Source organism: Phalacrocorax carbo, chromosome Z, assembly GCF_963921805.1.
Source record: "Phalacrocorax carbo chromosome Z, bPhaCar2.1, whole genome shotgun sequence".
Classification (NCBI taxonomy): Eukaryota; Metazoa; Chordata; class Aves; order Suliformes; family Phalacrocoracidae; genus Phalacrocorax; species Phalacrocorax carbo.
The window spans coordinates 31,249,153-31,264,383 of NC_087548.1; the positions used below are offsets into that span (position 1 = coordinate 31,249,153).

A 15,231-nucleotide genomic window follows, 5' to 3' on the forward strand; every position below is an offset into this window, starting at 1 on the left:
AACTTTCTTTGCCCAAGGCTAGTTGCCCTTAAGCTATCTCAGCTATCTAATTTAACATTTATTGCACAAGACAAACTGGATAGTAAGTATCATTACGACTATCCCACCCTGAAGCTTTCAAGCACATCAGCAGGACTTATACAAGCACATGACTCACGTACATTAAAACATCTTGTATTAAAACAACAGTTCACAAGTGTTTTTAAGCTTAACATGTACAGGTCACTGAATAAGATGGTAAAGGGTGAGCAAGCTCTAATTCTGAGGCAGACAGAAAGCAAAGTCAGTGCAACAACGAACATAAAATGCATTCAAGCTAAGGTAGCATAATTTACATACGAGACATTAGGAAACATGGATAAAAGCTGAACAACTCATTAGGGTTTCTGAAAGCAGCACACAGATCTTTTAAACACAGAAATGTCCCTTACTTAACTAGAATATGTTAATTTAAAATTAACTCAGTTATAATCCCATGTATGAATTGGTCTTTACGGATGGATGTCCCTTTCTGGATTCAGATGTTTTGTTGGATTAAATGTTGCCTTCACCTACCACTACATTTGTTGTGAAGAATGAAGTTCTCTAATGTTGAAAACAGTCTGTAGCAGCATTACTTTGGCAAAATCTGATGGGTTGGCTTACACCACCTACCTTAACAGTCCTAATTAACCTGATTTATCTGAATTTCTGGTATTGGAAAGTGGTCATATGAATTGCTGTGATGACAGCAGGCAGTGACTGTTGTAAACAGCAGTGGCAGACAGCTGACATCTACTTCCATTGGCATAGCTGCATCTAAGGGTGTCCTGTACATGGTCCCATGGTGAATGATTTATTTTGGCTTCAAAGTCAATTCACTTAAGCAAAACAGAAGCAAACTATTCTTATACCCTAAACAGTGCGTGAACACTAAATTAGGAAATCTTTGCATATTGATGAGGGTAGCTCTTAATAGACCATTCCCCTCCCCATTTTACTGTGTTGTTTTCCCTCATCGTACCCATTGGGCTGATTTTTGATAACATACATTTTTGATATATGAAGGCTAAAGAGAGGTTCTTGGACTTGTCTCGAAAGTTCCACCTTTAGGTAGGAGAGAATCTCAACATATTCTGCTACTTGACAGAAAACAGGCTTTTGTTTGACTAAGAACATACTGGTAAGTTTTATAATTTTATTTGATAGTTGCTATCAAAAAGCCATGACTGATAAATTGCAAATATATTCTACCGCTCAGGAAACAACAAAAAAAAAAAAGAAAAAAGGATTTATACTAACATAACCTGTTTTTTGCTTGTGGATTCACAACTCTCTAGTCTCAAACTTGAGCACACATGAAACATGCAATAATATCCCCAGATAATACTGTGAAAACAGAAAAAATCTCCACATTTTCCCTTCAGAGTGAGAGTCAGAGTTATGTTAATCAGAAGTATTCTTTTTCCTGGTTGCCAGGACAAGGATATGCCATCTTCATGCTATGAAGTTAAGTATGAAAGAAAATGCATATTTAGGAAGGATGTAAGTCATATTAGCAGCAGTTGGAAAATTTAGGCCAAATTTATCCTTATTTTGATGCCATTGTCTTAAACATGCTTATATCTCGGCAAAACCAAGTCTGTATTTCAAAAAGTGGAGACAGTACTCATAACTGGTTCTCAAATTGTGCATAAGATGCAAGCAGTAGCTTAGATAAATGAATATTTCTTAGGCAATATAATTCCACCTTGTAGTCACTATGCATAACACTGGCTAAAATAGCATTGATGAAGGAACAAATATACTGGAAGAAAGTGTAATGCAAATGAAAAAAGTAGATAACTATAAAAAGGAAGAAGCTGCAGTGAAGTTAAATATTTGTGAGCAAAAAGAGAGGAATGCTACTCAAAAATTGGGTTTAGACAAAAAAATAGTGCATGGAGGATAAAAGAGCAAGCTGTAGCAAATTCCACTAATCTGGGAATCCAGGTTTTTGTGTTTTTGCCTTTGTGACTGCCATGCTTGATATACCGAACAGTCATAACATTTTCCTGGTACATAACTGTGACTTATCCAGAATTCAAGTGTAAGTCTCACTTTCAAAGGCCCCAGTATTTACTACCTAGATTTCCTTTCTAACCCAACTTCATATTGCAATCTAGAACTGATCCTGTAACATATGGTAGCCTGGTTTGAGTTGAACGTTATCAGAAGGCGGCAACATGGTCCTCTATACTTGTTTTTCACTTTGACTAAATTGAATCACCCTAATCTTCATATTCATACAAAGATTTATTTTTCCACAGTCTAGTACATTCACAATATTGGCTGCTTACAGGATCAAAATCCTACAGTGGTAATTTTCCTTATGTATTCCCCCACTGTGCGGCAATTAGCACAGTTCTAATACTGGGAGGACCAGAATAAACAAATCATCATAGACCTTACTTCTGATTCTTGAACTCAGACACAAACTTTGAGACTGTTTAAAGATGGATAAATTCACATTTGCAGTCAAAGCACCATTAATCACAAGAAGAGCAAAAGGGACTCTTCAAGAACTACTAGCACCAGTTCAGAATTCTGAGTTTGTCCCTCTCAGCAAAAGTTGTCTGACCGCTTCCAACAGGCACTTCAACAGGCCAGCAATAGCCAAAATTAGGAAACATCCTACCAAAACCATACAAAAAGTAACTGCCTGCCTGAACCAGAACATGTTAGCACCCAGGAATGAAAGCTTAATAACCGAAAACACTTCAGAGCCCCAGAGATGTCTATTCTGGGCATAGTTCTATTAAATATTATTTTTAATTGCTTCAGTGATTAATTTGTTTATACAACCTGTACAAAGCTAGTGAGATTTGGTGAGCACCTTACAACAGAGGATTAGAACTGAAAACAATGTTGAGAAATTGCAGAGGGGCTTAGAAAATATTAAGATAAAATTCAATAATATCAAGTGTAAAGTGATCCTCTTGCAAAAAACACAAACACAAAACTGGGACCACCTAGTTGGGAAGCAAAATGGCAGCCTGAAAGAAACATGGATAGAAAGATCAACACCACAGTGTGCTTCTCACCCTTAAAATATGACATCAAACCACACTCTGGAATTTTGTGGACTACAAAATAAATAGAAACACTAACGCATCATCACCACAAGCCAACACACCTTTCTCATGCACAGACTTCATTTTGGAATACATTCAGAAAGGCACTTTTGACAAGAGAGATAATTATTCCCATCTACTTAACCTTAAGAAGATCTCAGCTGAATATCATCTTTTCAACATCACCTTCACAAAGGAACCTTGAGAGTTTAGAGCAAATGAAGATACTTTGGAAGAGGTTCTCTCTTTTAAACCTGTGAGGACAGCTAGATGAACAGGTTAAGTCTCCAGAAAAATGGCTGAAGGAAAAAGTTAATGAGTACCAAGCACATACATGAAAGCTGTATTAGAAAAGAAATTTTATTTTTAAATTGGAAAACAATTACATTTTCCATAAAAAAAGGAGAAACACTAACCAGCTCTAATAATTACTTTGTTGCCAGATGTATCAGGCTGAAATGCACCACTTCAACAAAATATGGCACACTCATAATACCACATACTGGAGATCAACAGACAGGTAGGTGAAGAGTATCCTTCCCTCTAGGATTCACATACTTCAGGAAAAGTACTGTTCCAAATACACAATGGATAGGGCATGAGAAGACTTCAGCGGAGAGTACCAGCAAAACAGACACTTTCCACAGCTTCTTATCTCAATGATTTACTTCAACATCACAGGATTTGCCTTCATTACTTAGAAAAAGTAGGCACTTTTTTTGTTGTTATGTTAGTTACCTGAGAAACATGAACTATCTTGGTGTAAAAGATAAGACGCTTCTTTACTGCAGCAACGTCATGGAGGCCAGCCTTATTGCCCCATCTGAGGACAATCTCAATGAATTAACCTCACTGTAAAGTTGGAGTATCTTGCCTTCATTCCATTTTTACCTTTGAAGGCTTTGATTAAAGTTCAATCAATTATGCGTTTTCTCTTTGCTTTTTGGGGTGAACACTATCTACCAAAGCAGCAGACATAAGCAGAAATGTTACACATTTCTGTGAGGTGGGTCTTAAGTTTGCTCACTTACGACTTCCCCAGATACATAAAATTTTTTTTGTTCTGTTTTGTTATTTATATAGACATCTGAGCATGAAGCCATCTTCATGGAACGTTCTAGCTTAAACACATTTTCACTGGCCACCTAGGACTTTGCTAGGAACTGGTTGAGGCACTAAAAAAATACTCCTTTCTGCCATTTCTGCTGCAGTGGCTGCAACCTCTGTCAGGGAGTCGGTAGCAGAGAAATACCACTACAAACTGTTGCAGCAGGGGTTTTGAGGTGGCAACAGTGATGTTGCTGTAAACAACTGTAACTCCTTGATGGTAATTACCTTCTCTTCATGTTAGCATCCCTGCAAATGTACCACTGATATATCAGTTTCTAAATGGTTTTAATTATATTGGTATCATTCCTCACATAAACAAGCTTTAGTTCCACAAGGAGACATCTAGCTAGTCAAAATGGTACCTCTTCTCAACATGGTACTTCACCTCATTTGAAAATTTTATGTGCAATTGTACCATTGTCGGCAGCATCCAAAGCATTAATTCAGTTAAGGGCCCTCATCTACTTTTCCTAAGATAGACAAATCCATCAGGGGAAAACTAATTTATCCTTTAGCATGTGATTATTCACCATGTTTGCATATTCGCTATGCACAAAGCTTCAGCCACCCCAAGTCTCATATTGTGAACCCGTATTGATCCTACCAATTTCAGTAAAGATTTTCCTGTAAGTTGAACATGCCTGACTTGACAAAAAAATGTATTTTCCAACCCCTTAATATACATTACAATGAGATTAAATGATACTTCATCAAAATACAAAAAGAAAACGCCTTTCAGATTGACATCAGCAACATGCCCATTCAACTGGAGTTTTTGCTGCCCCAAAATGCAATTGGCTGCTGCAGCCTTCCCAAAATAAACGTCATTGTTAACTAAACATAGGCACATTTATCCTAACATCAAGTGCACATTTTTTCTTTTGCCTGAGAGATTAATTTTGTTTTCCTGTTTTCTTCTCTGTATGCTTTCAACCAAAAAGAATGGCTTGACCACTGCTGAGTCCAACAAGAAGTTGAGCTGTATTCAGGGAAGCTTCCCCTCCATTATTTAAGACTTGTTTTCTCTTCTGGAGGGAAAAAAGACAAAGGACCCTCAGACTTACTCTGGGGAATGAAGGAGTTAAAAAAAAAAAAGACTGTCTAATGAGTTACAATAGGGTATGAAAAAAAAAAAAAGGAAGAATCCCTTTACCACTTTCATTGCCATTGGCATGTTTCCAAAACTATTAACTGCATTCTTTTATCTCTGAGACATCGGTTGCAATTCATAGTTTAAGACAAAGCTAAAATAAAAATTATAAATTACTCGTGGATCAAAAGTTTTACATAATTATATTGGCCTTTTTGTATACACCGATTTGAATGTTTCAACTTCTTTGATTTTATTCCCAGGTAAATAAGTATTTTTCACACAGACAATGGTGAACTACAAATACAGCTTTGTAATTTTATTTTTAATTTATTTTTGGACACTTAGTGCTGTCCACTTAGCACTAACTTCTTACACACTTTCAGCATTTTGGTAGTCAAATTTACATAACAAATAAGACGAAGCTAACGACTGAGTATTAACACCCTGCAAAACTACAGAAACAGTAGTAATTAGCACTGTATAGCCAGCATTGTTACTTGGTGATTACTGCTCCTATTCAACCAATAAAAAGAAAAAGCCCTAAGCTAAACACCACGTAAACAATAGCTGTCCCTTAATGATCGCAAGGTGCATTTGGGCTCCCAGCATTGCTTCAGGACCTTAACTACTCCACCTGGCCACAGCAGAGGAACTTCACATTACTGTCACCTGAGCGTCTGCAGTAGCTACCGATTTTAACACTGAAGTTTCTCAACGTTTTTAGTCCGTAGCACAAAGCGAAAATCGCAGCACGAGAGTTACACTAGCTTCAGAATGGAAAACACCTCCCATATGACAAGATAAAAAAGATAATTACATATAACACCACGTACGGCAGTTGGGCTTGTCGTCCCAAAATGTCAACAACGATCAGTCACCAGGCTCTATTTTTTTTTTTTTATTAAATTTGACTCTACAGCTGGTGTCCAAAAAAAAGACCCAACACCCTCAGACTGGCAGGCTCATTCCTTTAATGAATTACTTAGACGTTTGCTACGTACACCGGTATAGCTTCTGCAGACGACGTGGGAGATCTGCAGCAGCACACGATCTGCAGCGTGGAAGAAAAAAAACCCACAGCAAGACGATGCGGAGCTGAAAAGCGCACTTCCAAACCAACTGCTAAAAAGCTAAAAGGACGGAAGCAAGCAAGACGAAACAAACATAATTGCGCTATTTACCCTTCCTATCCCTAAGAAACAAGGGGTCCACCTCCGCTCTTCACACAGCCTTATATCCGGCGACCACTTCAACAGCTGCCTCCCGACCCGCGACAAGGAGCGGCCGGGTCTTCCCAGAGGGCGTGTGGCGAATAACGGCCTCCCCGCCCCGGCGGAGGCTCCTGCCCGGCGCCCGCGGGAGCCCGCCCGGCCGGCGGACTGACTGACGGCTGTCTGTCAGAACGGGAACTGGAATGTTCTCGGCAGCCTCCTCCGGCCCGCGGCGGCGCCAGGTCTGCCATCGGAGGCCTGGCACGGGGTCTAAGTTTCAGGACAACGCCCTTCCATGCCCTGCCCCCCCCCCCCCCCCCCCCCCCCCTTTTAAAAGGCGGGAGGACACCCTCCCCTCCCTCCCTCCGGCCCCGGCCAGGCACAGTCGTACCTGACCCCAGCGCCCCTCAGGCTGGCTCCTCCCCGGCCACCCAGGGGCGGCGGGCTCGCCCCGGCAGGCTGGGGCAGCGGCACCACCGAATTCCAGTACCTTCTTCCCCTCTCGCCAAACCACCCGCCACAGTACCACCGCCGCGCCCTTAGGGAGGGCGCTCCCGTCCGTGTCCCCCCCTCAGCACATGCCAGCTTGGTAGGTCTGAAGGGGCGCGGAGGAACCTGGAGAGGCGGCCCGGGATGCCCCGCCGTTGCACGGCAGTGACACGAGCGGGGCCTTCGGCCTGCGCGCACACGTTCGCTCAGTCGCTCGCACACACACACACACTCACCCACTCGCTCACACTGCGCTCCCCGCCCTCCTGCACTACTACGACTACTACTACTGCTGCTGCTGCTGCTACTCCTCCCCTTCTCCCCAGCCTCTCGGTTGAGCGACAGTTAACCATTGCCAATAGAACCGCCATTTCTGCGTAGGGAGGCGGGCACTCCCTTCGCCGGCGGGCCAATGGGAACGCCGCTCCTGAATGGTAGCGTCGTTGAGAGGAGGCAGCGGGAGGGGGCCGGAGGAGGGGCAGGAGTTTAGGAAGAGGAGGGAATGGCTGTCATCAATGAAGTCATGTTCATAATCTAGTCCCTCGCTCCGGTTCCGGGCTCGGGTGACTCACCGAGGGGGAGAGGAGCGGTATCCAGCACGGCGCTTCTCCCGGGCGGAAGGTAAATATAACTGACGACTCGGTCCGCCCCCCGCCACGGTCCCCGACCCCGGCGCGGCGGTGCCGGCGCCGGCGCCCCCCTTTATTGTTAGCGATCGCGCCGGCAGGCACCGTGCCCGCCTTCCCTCCCCTTTCCCGAGCGCGTCCCCGCCGGCTCCGGCGCCCCGCTGCCACCTGCTTCCGCTCCCCACCTTCCCCGGCGCCCGGCCCTCCCCGGTATTTGTATCCCACAGTGGGTGGAGAGAAGAAAGTTTTGATCCGGTATTTCTGGAATAATCACGATGCAGATCTCCGGGGTGGGAGGGTGTGAGGGGAGAAAAAAAAAAAATTAAAAAACCCCCAAAAACCCCGAGGCGTCGTTGGTGGCTGACGTGTGAGTCAGCGGCACCGGCGGATGAACGGGGGAGCGGCGGGGCGCCGTGCTCTCTCGGCTTGCTGTGGCCGCGCTGGGCGGCGGGCGGCGCTCACCGGGGCGGCCGGTGGGCTCGCACGGCGACAGCGACCGGCTCCTGGCACCCCCTGGTCGCGCCGGCGAACGAGCCTGTCACAGGCTCCGGGCGACGCAGCCGGCAGAGAAATCAATGCGGGGGAGCGACAGCCCCCCCCGCCCCGGGGCAGCTCGGCGGGCAGGGGCAGCCTCGCCTGCAGCCCCGCCGGGTGCGGGCCGCCCCCTGGGCCGCGTTTCGGCGGCTGCCAGGGGGATGTTCAGGGTGTCCGTCGGCGGGGGGGCATGTGGGGGCGGGCTTCTTTCTCCGCTGTGGCACACACTCGCCTAGACCCGGCCGAGGAAAAAGGGAAGTGGGGAGGCGTGAGGAAGATGGTGCGTGGGGGATCTGTTTCGCCCGTGAGAGTAGCGGCGTTCCCCGGTGGACCCGGGCCGGCTACGGCCCGGATCGTCTCCTGTCACAAGCACTACACACACCGGGGAGCGGGGAGGAAGTGGGGGCTGGGACTTCGCCCGATAGGCAGCGGCTCCTGTTGCTTTTTAGTTTCTGTTGTAATTGTGCAGTCACTCCTCTGTAAAGGTGTCGCGATTTACTTCCCAAAATAGCTTGTCTTCCCCGCCATCTCGTTAGAAATCATGCTCCCCCCCCCCCCCCCCCGCCTTGCAGCAGGCGGCGAAGAGGCGTAGCACAAACCATGCGCTTGCAATTTTGTAATCGCCTTCCAAGCAAAAAGCATTTTATTTCCGGTGTGCGCGGAAATTTCTTTTCTTTTCCTTTTTTTGATCGGGTCGGGCGGGAGCGGGGATGCATACAGAGGCGGGTGCTCAGGTAGGCGCGGCTTGTCTGCCCCGTGGGGAGCGGGGGGCGGCGGTGGTCGGCACCTGGAAAAGTTCTCTCTCCCCTGCCGGAGGCGGGGGCAGGCAGAGGGCCGTGGGTGCAGCTAGCTGCCGGGCGGGGCGGAAGGGCAACAGAGCCCGTTTCCCCGGGGAGAGGGAGGCAGCGGCCAGCGCTGGTGGCGGGCGGGGTGGCCCTGCCCGTCCCTCTGCCCGTGCCAGCAGCGGGAGGATCACCGACACACGCGCACACACACACACACACACACGCGCGCGCACGGACATGTTTGGTCGGCGTGACATGGTGGCGGAGGGACGGAGCGGCGGGGAGACGGGCCCAGCCCAGCCCTGAAGCATGCCCCCGCGGCTCGCTCGCCCGCCTGCCGCCGAGCCCCCCCCCTTCCGTCCCGGGCCGTCGAGGTACGGGGCCCTGCGCGGCCCGCTCGGCAGCGGCGCAGCCGTTGCCTCGCGGAGGGGAGGGAGAAGGAGGCAGCGGGGCAGGTTCTCCGGGTACGGGCGTTCTAGAGCCTGTCGGCCGGGGGGACGGCTTGGCAGCGGGGGCGGAGGGGGAGTGCAGGGTCCTGCTGCAGCCTGTGCGCTCCCGCCCACCCCGGCGCCTTTGCGGGAGGGGTTGCGAAGCGGAGGGCGGCGAGGCCTACCCGCCGCCCGGCAGGGCCGGAAGACCCGGGCGGCGGTGCCGGGGCGGAGCGCGGCGGCGGGGGGAGCGGGTGGGTCGCGGGGGAAGCGGGTGGGTCGCGGGCGGGCCGCCCCCGCCGCCGGTGCGCCTCGGCGGGCGGCAGCCGGTGTGCCCGAGCCGGCACGGGTGCCCTGTCCCGTGTGCCCCCCCCCCCCCCCCCCCGCCGCGTGTCGCTGTGTCCTGGTGCGGAGAGAAATGGGGTTTGTTATTTTGTCTCCTCCCCACCCACCCCGTAATTTATGATGGTGGAACAACAAACTGCACACGGCTGGGAAAGTTACAGCGCTTCTAAACTCGAACTAAAGTTACAGTTAACCGGTTGAGCTGGGGTGTTGTGTTTTTTTCTCTCGGGTGCATTACGGTCAAGTAAAGAGAGTGGTTAAGTGTTAGCGTCACTACCTGGATTGCACCGGAGTTGGTGCTCCTTGGTAACTCCTGCTTATGTTTGATATTCAGACCTTCCAAAGTTCGGGTTAACTCTCTCTCTTTTTAGTTGTCTTTTGATGAGTGTTTTACATAGGTAACTCAATAATTAACTGAAGAATTGAAGCGATAAGGATTTTGTTTTAATTTCACCATTTTAACTATTCTGCATGCTTTCTGTAAAAAAAAAAAAAAAAAAAGATACGGGATCTATGACACGGCATTGTTCCTCTTGCATTCTTTTCTGTTTTGCTTTAGATTTCTTCAGTGTTACTTGGTTTTAACCACAGCTCCTAAGACCCAGACAATAAACATTGTATCGGAATTTAATTGCTCTGGTAGTATACCAGTTAGATGTTCGGGGTAGGGCAGCCTCTTCTGTGCGAGTTAGTATTGTTGTGCAAATAAAGGCACACTTTCTCTTTGGGAACCTAATTGCCCGATTACTGTCTTTGACTTTGTTTCTTTTGTCCTTTTGTTATTCTAAGGATAGTAGTGGTGTGCCACTTTGTGGATAGGATTGGAGACAGACTTTTATGCCCATATATATCAGCAGTAGAAAGCAAAAAGATTGTATGGATAATCAGCATTTAAAAATCTGAAGTTAAGTGTATCATACAGCATATGTGGACTTCACAGAGATGAGGGTGAACCTTCATTAAATACAGTATCTCATGAGTTATATCTCAGCTTTAAGGCTGGTATTTCTGTGGTGTTTCATAGAACATGCGCCAGCAAAGTGTGTTCAAAGGACTCTTAGATCTTTTCTTTTGTTCATTTCTGAAGTGGTCTGCGAGTGTTTCTTGTAAAGTTTTAAAAATGCTTTCAGCAGCACCTGAGGCTTGAAAATTGACAAGAAAAAAAGTGCTCCAGCTAGCATTCTTATATTAAATATATTCTTGACAAAGGTCTATATGAAATTAATATCTGCAGATATATTTTATAAATTTTTTTGGACTTTTGAAGGTCAGAATGTGCACAGTAGCAACTTTTAAAAGTGTCTGCACTTTTCTCTTAAATTTTCATGGTCTTGATTAGTAATATTGCTGTGAACTAGTGATCCTTTTCAGGAGGAGACTTTCGTTCTTCGTATGACTGAGAACATTTTTTGCAAATTACTCATTAAAATGCCAGTTACTTTTTTGTGTGTTTTCTGCTGCAGTTGAAGTTCTCTATGTAAAGAGTGTTTCCCTGGACCTCCACCTCCTTGAAATGTATCTGTTTATTTTTTTATTTGTTTGATCCTCTAGTAGAGTATTAAACACAATGTTATGACATAAAGATTACTTGTCATGAATACGCAGCAGAGAAAAGCATATGCCTTATTTGCAAGATAAAATAAGGAAGGATGAATAAGGGAAAGAAGTAAGGCTTACTTAAACATGGCTTTGGTAGTTTGCAAGTGTAGCAGAATAAGAAGACTAATACTTAAAATTGCTTTATTTGTTTCTGACACATGTAAAGTCATCACTTCTCAGGTGTAAGCATTATCCTGTTTGGCTCCACATGGTAGAGATTATTTCCTATGTATCACTGCAGGGTTTGAGCACCCAGGTGGGTCATTTGGAGTTGGGACCTTCTTAAAAATAAGTTTGTTGTTACAGAAACATTACCTTTTTCATATCTTCACTGATATTTTACCATAGGTAACTTGTATTTAAAACAATCTTTTCCCTTCTTCCTCCTTTTTTTCTCCATTTAAGTAAAGACAAGGCCTGTCAGTAATATGCCAAACTCGTTTTCATCTGCCTACATCTCATTATGGCTTTCGTTCTTCAGAATCTAACATGAAGTTGGTGTTCAATAACTGTGATTAATACCTGTAGTAAAGGTCACAGTACGGAGACTTAATCCCTAACCAGTCAGTGCTGTCATGAGTCAGTTTTCTGTGCCCAAAATGTATAGTGGAGTCTACATATGTAGGAAGGAGGGGCTTGATCTTGGGCATGGTCTGCTGTGACTGTGGCTATGGGGTTAAAAGGCAATTAAAATTTCTGACTGCAGCTGTCTGCCCTCCTCTTTTCCTGAAGGCTGTTGCCTTCTGCAGCAAAGACATCAGAAGGGATCATATGTCTATGCCGTAGCCTCTTCACTGAAAAGTCTGGCGGCATAGCTTAGCTTGACTTGTGTGAGCTCTGACTTGTGATGATGCCTTTTGACTCTGTAGTGCATTCAAACTCCAGCTGTTAGCCAGTCATTTCTTGGTGCTGATTTTTTTTTTGTAAGAGGGTAGGCTGTAAGTTAAAGGAGTTGAGAAGTTGCTTTATGAGAACCTGGAACAGCTACACAGTAGGAATAAGAATTTCTACAAGAACATTTGTAAGAGGTTGAAAGTGGGGAGTGTTAGGACTACCACCCTTAACTGTCTCTGAATGTGAAAAGGAGCTTTACCCTACATGACTCCACAATGAAGTTTCTGGTATAAGTGCACCACCCATTCTGCTAGCTCTGCTGGGGTGCATGCAGGCAGTTTTTGACAGACAGCTAGACGTGCAGCTAAAGCAACGTCCAGAGGTTTTTATCTCTGGCCTAAGTGTCTGGATAAGCAATTAAGGTGCAGCATTTCTGATTCTGTGGTTTGTAGTTCAAACTGCAAAGTCCCTTCCAGAAGGTTTTGAAGTTACAGTTACAGTTATGTACAGAAGTTACAGTTATGTACAAGAGTATGCAAAGGCCGAGCCTCTCAGTTTTTAGTGTGTTTGGCTTCTCTCATGTGAACTGGCTTATGTTAGTTGAAGATTTGACTCTCCTTACTGATTTCCCCCCACCCCCCTGCCCCCCATGTAAACCTCTTTATTGATTGAATCATTGTTTGATGAAATGACAGTTGTTAAATCCTGATAAATGTTAATGCAGAGTACCCTGTGGTGTTGTATAATACAAAACACTGATTTGCTTCTAAGTTATTTGTTTTAATTATGATGAGATGCTGTCTTTATTAATCAGTTCTTAAACTTTGAACATCTTCATTTGATTATGGTTAGCAGATTGAGCAAATACTACGAATCACTGATGGTATAATTTCATGTTTTCTGTAGTAGTGTCATGAAGGCAACTCCTTGACCCTGTAGTGTATCACAGTTTCACAGTATATTTTTTCAGAGCCACCCGTGAATCACGAGTACAGTTGGAGATGTGTGCAGAGAAGTAGACTGTAATTATTTTTCTGTGAAGGCTAATACAGTTTGCTTTGCGATGTGTATGTGGCTGTTACATGGGTCCATGTTTCCTTTTCATCAGATTGAAGTGGTGCAGTTTCCTTACTTTCCGCTACCTATCCAAGGCAGGGGATCTGGCCAAAACATCCTGGCTGAAGTTCAATTTAGGTTGACTCAGTCACGGAAAGGCAGAAGTTATATTGGATGGTGAAGGGAAACAGCTAGAAAAATCACAAATACTTACTGCTCCATCTGTTCTTAGACTCAGTGTGTGGGCTGTGTCAAAGTCTATAATCTCTGGATCTTTTTGGGTGTCCAGCCGGTCTTTTGGTTTATACCAAAATATGTGTAATGTGCTTGGATGCTGTGGGTCCTGAAACACTGAGCTGATGAAGACCCTGTTGTACAATGAATTAGCTACATCTACAAAACATTCTAGGTGCAGAAACATTTATGCTTAGGGAATATTCCCTCAAATTCTTTGAATGTTGATCTAGAAATAGTTGAGCAGAAATCAAGTCTCTCCCTTCAGCTGCAGCTCTTGGTTTTGTGGCTTTTCTTATACTTGCATATGGCTGAAGTTACCTTGACAATGATAGAATTTTTCCTCTCTGTAGCAACTCTGATGTGTCCAGCAGAGGTGGAGAAATTCTCCTGAGACCAAAGGAAGAACTGCGTGATTCACCACAGCTATTTCAATTGCGACTAGTTCCATTTGGGGCTGTTCACGAAAGTGATTTGATCATGTTGATGTAAATAAACCTAAGAAGTGATAAGGGATTACAGTTCAAGAAGAGATACATCTTATTTGAAGTCATGTGAATAACACTACTCCCGTGAGCGTTTTGAGGAAGTTTAAAGATTGGACACTTGAGAAACAATTAAGCAGTATGTAATGCATTTGAGAATCAGGGCCAGAAGCCTTATCATTTGGGAGAATGAGATGGAAATTTGTTTTTTTTTTCATTTTATTAAAGTCCTTAAAATCTGTTAGAAGCATTTACTCCCCCCCCCGCCCCGCCCCCCTTTAGCTTTTTAAATTAAGCACTACTCATTAAAAATCAGAGCAAACAAATGGGTCAACACTGGCTTTGGCTGGGAAATGGCTTAATTTTTTAATTTCATTATAGGCACCAGAATTTACCCAAACAAATACCAATGTAATCTGCATGGAGCCTGGCCACTCTTGCACCTGTTGTCTCTTTGTACATTTTTGCTTTGACTTTAATGAGACTTTTATAAGGGTCCAGAGGAATTAGGTATCTAGCTCTTACTGAATTTTAATGAGAGCAGGGTGCCTAATTTCTGTGGGTTTCTTATACAATTTCTGTCTGAGTAAATATAAACTAAGCTATTTTTGAAACATGTTGAATCATAAGCTTTTTAGCAGTTCCGTTCTATGAACGGATCCTTAGTTGGGAGGACCATGTATAATGTGTTCTGGTTTATGGCAGTGGCTGGGTTTTTTAATTCTGTGGACTACTATTTCCAGAGGAAGTGGCATTGTCTCTTTATATCCATGGGTGTTTGGGCAGGATTTATTACTTGCATTCAGGTAGTATTTTCCAATATTTTGTGTTCCCCTGATATAAATCTTATAAAGTACTTTTTTTTTTTTTCCTGCGTAGAAGTATGTTCTTTGACATACAAAAATCTCTGAATACAAATCTGTTTAAGACAATTCACAGTTAGGTAAGATTGGGTGAGTTTATCTGCTCTTAAGGAAAGATAACAAAGGGACTTGAGCTGGTGTGTGGGGTGCAACATCCCCCTCTGGTAGTTACTGTTTTTCACAGGTTGGGCACTTGCTAGTCCATTAAAAAGAATATTAAAATTTCCAAATTTGCATACAGGACTTGTTTAATGTATATGTAAATGACAGTGTAAGTAGTGGAGCTGAGACTGGAGCCAGTTAATTTTTATGAGAACTGCAAGTTGAATTTGAAATAGAGGTGAATAGAGGGGGGAGATTTTGATACCCATTTTAATGCATAGGTGTAGGTAGAAGTCTTTTGTGAAATGGAATATTTTGGGACACTGTGTACTGATAGTAGTTTCG

General features: G+C 44.7%; 1 protein-coding gene and 1 long non-coding RNA gene across 3 annotated transcripts in view; one reads left to right on the forward strand and one right to left on the reverse strand.

Annotated features, from left to right (window-relative positions):
• Positions 1-1,576: 1,576 nt before the first annotated feature.
• Positions 1,577-7,331, reverse strand: LOC135310637 (uncharacterized). Its single transcript, XR_010370712.1, has 3 exons — positions 6,898-7,331; positions 6,477-6,764; positions 1,577-5,230 (listed from the first exon to the last, which is right to left on the reverse strand). It is a non-coding gene; the product is annotated as an uncharacterized LOC135310637 (long non-coding RNA).
• A 144-nt stretch (positions 7,332-7,475) lies between these two features.
• SMARCA2 (SWI/SNF related, matrix associated, actin dependent regulator of chromatin, subfamily a, member 2) overlaps positions 7,476-15,231 on the forward strand; it is a 114,785-nt gene continuing 107,029 nt past the window's right edge. Inside the window, exon 1 of one of the 2 annotated variants that reach the window (XM_064439135.1) lies at positions 7,476-7,616. The gene's annotated coding sequence lies outside the window, so the exon portion shown is untranslated. Of the gene's footprint in view, positions 7,617-8,872; positions 8,890-15,231 lie in introns of those variants that run through there. The other variant, XM_064439136.1, reaches the window with a different exon arrangement.